Here is a 3,917-nt window from a genome sequence, read left to right as displayed (position 1 = left end):
TCAACAATTAGGCTTGTAAACAATCAACTACATGAGAAGCAGTGGCCCAGGAGGGCTGCACTTGGGCCCCTCAGTTGGTTACAGACTTTGGGGTGCCCACACAGGAGGTAGAGGCCACAGCTCAGAAGGAGTCTAACAAGGTCAGCAAAGCCAAAGCTTCATCTTTGGTTAATTTCACTGAGATGCCACTAGTCTAAAAACTGTGCTCTTCTTGGCAAAGTGACTACATCAGCCACCTGGCACAAAACAATTGTTATTTTAAGTTATCTGAAAAGCAACGTCCATCTAAATAAGTGACCATGTTGTAATAAAAATCATCTAAAAAATGAAAGGAGGGAGGAATGTCAGAAGGAGGGAGGAGCCTGGAGAGCTGGGGTCCAGCCTGAGCTCTCTCTGGGCCTGGGGAGGTGCTGGCTGTTCTGTGAGGGTCGGGTCCAGCTCAGCTCAGCTTGAAGCCAGAAGCACACTGGATGGCATAGAGCAGCTTGATTCACAGGGATCTTCAGTAGGTTCATGCAGGTGCTGGCTGTGGGGAGCAAATCGAGGTCAGAGCCCCCATTGTGAATGCAAAAGGCCGGGTATAGCTCCTGGAACCCCAGGAGAGGGGTCACAAACTTGAGCAGCTTGAGCTTCTATTTATCAGTGAAACCTTCAACCACACTCCAGAAGATTTTTAAAGATAGGGTGATTGACAGAATAGCCTCCATAATAGTTCGTAAAGGATTTTAGGTCCTCCAGACTTATGGGAACTTGTGCACCAGAAATTAATACCTGAATTTCCTGCTGGTCAAACATTTGGAGCCACTCCAAGCTAAGGATATTAGGCAGGCCTGTGGGAAAGCCAGGCAGTGTGGGTGGATCTGCTTGTTCAGCCTGTAGTCTGCCACCAGGAGGATGTATGCCATGCGGTTGGCACTGGTGACAGGGATATCTTTCCCACCAAGCTTGAGTTCAACCACCTGGGGCTCTCCCAGGTCATTGTTCACCACGGTGAAGTTCAGTGCCAGCTCCTCTGCGTCTTCCTTGAGCTCTTGAGGAACAGCAGGTTCCTGTAGACCTTGGGGTCTAAGGAGGCCAGTGGTGGATGTCCACGTCAGCACTGGTGCCCAGTGGCTTGGAGAGGAAGAAGCCAGCAAAGGGCAGCTCCACCAGCAGGTTTTCATAGAGAGCCTTTCCAAGCATCCTGCCTAGGAAGTAGTAATGTCTGGCAAAAGAATCTCCCGTGAGCATCTGAGCAGCCGGATTGGGGTACAGAAGCCCTTCATTAGTAGTCTTACAGAACCCCTGGTTAGGGTTAAATCCTGATTTTAGTAGTTCATTTAAAAACTCCCTGAAAATACCACCACCATCGATGCCAGCTTCATCCAGACCATGGGCATTGAGCAAATGCACACAGATCTGTTTTTTCAAATCAGGTTCATTTTCTGGGGAAAGTTTGTCATAAGCATCCTTGTAAATATAGTTTCTTCTTATTGTGACTTTAATGCCATCCAGAAATGGGCCATCTCCTTGAACTTCTTGTTAATCTGCATAAATCAACCTTGAAAGATCTTCACTTGCTCCTCAAAGGGGACCACAAAAGGCAGCTCTGTCAGGACAGTCAGCTGCCACTCCTCAGACACAGACAGCTGTGGGGACTCCAGGCCCACCTCCAGGGTAGACTGCAGCAGGCCAATCTTCTCCATCCGAAGGAGCCTCCATACAGGTCTGGATGTAGGCACATAGAGCTGGGTGACCTTATCTGCTTTAATATCTTCTTGTTCTGATCGCCAATGATTTGGAGGACAAAAGTGTCTCCTCGTGTCGCTGGACTTCAGCATTTTCACTAGGTTGGTGATAACCTTAAACAACTGAATTCCAGTGCTTCTGCTCCATCTGTATACACTGCTGCATCTCAGCGCTGGTGGTCACGCTGATGCTCTGAAAGGCGGTGACGTACTCCTCCCGCACCTCGGGCTTTGTTTCTGGGTAGGCCAGTTTGATGATGCCCAGGTAGGCATCACGCAGGCAGCAGGACAGGGCGACCAGCTCCTCCAGGGTGAAGGGCATCATGGATGACCACCTCTGCTCTACAGCTTCTATAGGATCTCAGAAGAATTCGTTATCATGGATGGAAATCAGTGAATGAATAAAGAGGGAGCTGAAGAGGTAAAAGAGCGGGATGATGTGGCCTGAGTCCTCCAAGGACATGGGAGAGCCCCTGGATATCACCTGAAGTAGTGGTACCATCGGCCTTTTGATCATCCGTGTTGTCATGGAAGAGATGAGGACCCAAAGGTGCTGCAGAAACCTGGCATTGAAGGCTAAACTGTAGAGAAGCCTGACTTTGGGCACCGTCAGCGTGTGGCAGATGGAGCAATCCGGGTGAAGAGCTCCTCGCTGGCCGAGTCCCTCCACACCAGGTTCAGCAGGGCACTGGTCTGCTGCTTCGTGTCCAGCTTCTTCAGACATTCCTCGGTGATGTATGGGGCAGAGACTGCAGTCCTGGGGCCTGGTGGGCTTGTCGGCCTCCTCACTCTCGTTCTCAGAGTCCCTGGTGGAGTCCTGGGAGCTGGCACCTGCAGGGGAGGCAGGTAACTGGGAGAGGAAAGTCTGGAGCACGTGCAGATACACCAGCAGGCCCTCCTCAGAGAGCACCCCCAAGTCATTTTCGCCAACAGTTAAAACAAAATAGAAAAGCCAGGTGCTGCACCACTCCTTTTTGAACATCTACTCTCTAGTAACAATAGTGCATTCAGAGATGGCTCTTAAGGGAAAATGGTCTGTACATCTGCTAATACCAGAATGACAAGCGGAAAATCTGATCTGTGAAAGGTGCTGCCAGAAACTCCTCTGTGAAGGCTGAAAAAGCTTGCTGCCTTGCACCTTCTGGGCAGGAGCTGTAGGTAAAGTGCAACGGTTTTAGGACATTCTCCAGCAAAATGTTTGCTATAGGAACTCATGATATTCAATACTTGATGGAAGCTTGCTGTTAATCAACAAGTAGACCTATAATACCCACTGTGTTTCATGTAGTGCAAAACCTGTCCAATTACTGACACCACATAGCTAGCATCTAGTAAAACAGGCAAGGAAGTATTCTCAGAGGAAAAGACCTCAAGCATTCACATTGGAAGTGCAACATTCAAACTGTCATCATTACAGCTCTGCAGCCACCTGCAGCAGAGGCTCATGAGCCTCTTTATATGAAATAAGCATTTCTGTCTCTCGGATCCATCCAGTTGCTTGACAAACAGGGAGCTGTGTTTAATTAAGCTCTAATACAGCCATATCAATCCTTTTGTTTGTATAAAAACAGAAGCTGCCTTACCAGGAGGGTAAGATAGGGGGCACTAGTGATGGAGAAAGTGCTACCAGACTCTGCCGAGTGTGCACAGAGATCGAACGCACTTCTCTGGAGGGAATATTGCTGTTTTCTGTCTCTGTAGCCTGGAATAAATGACTGAATAATTATTGCATTTTTTTAATCTTCGCCTTTCTTCTTCTTTTCCTTCTTTCTTCCTGAGTGCGATGTAAAAGAGAAGCCTTTTCATCCTTCCTGCTGGCGCCACCAAGCTACATCTTGGGCCTCCTTTTTAAGACCCCTTTGAATTTGCACATCCTTGCCGCCTATCCCATCTGCGCGGCAGGGGGTGGAGGGAAGGGGAACGCGGGGCCTCTGGCGGGTCTGTTGCTCCTGGCGGTGTCTGCGCTCCGCACTCTGCCCAAGGCCACGCCGGGGCGGCAAAGGGGCGGGCAGCCTCCAAGCTCCTGCCTGGTCCACGCCTGCCACCAAGCAGAGCCCAAGGACCCCGCGTCTTCACCGCCGCTGTGGCCAGAACGGAAGATGGCGGCCACCAAGCTCCAGGGTTTTCTAATTTCTTAGGGTAGTTTCTTAGTTCATTGATTTGAGATCTCTCTTCATTGTTTTCTGTCTC

At 49.7% G+C, this 3,917-nt stretch overlaps 1 pseudogene; it reads right to left on the bottom strand.

The window, feature by feature from the left end:
* Positions 1–439: 439 nt before the first annotated feature.
* On the bottom strand, positions 440–3,600 carry LOC113178682 (ubiquitin-protein ligase E3C pseudogene; annotated as a pseudogene).
* Positions 3,601–3,917: the final 317 nt, after the last annotated feature.

Source organism: Urocitellus parryii, chromosome 8 (assembly GCF_045843805.1).
Source record: "Urocitellus parryii isolate mUroPar1 chromosome 8, mUroPar1.hap1, whole genome shotgun sequence".
Taxonomy (NCBI): Eukaryota; Metazoa; Chordata; class Mammalia; order Rodentia; family Sciuridae; genus Urocitellus; species Urocitellus parryii.
The sequence above is the reverse complement of the archived record's forward strand: the minus strand, read 5'-3'. Positions and strand labels throughout refer to the sequence as shown.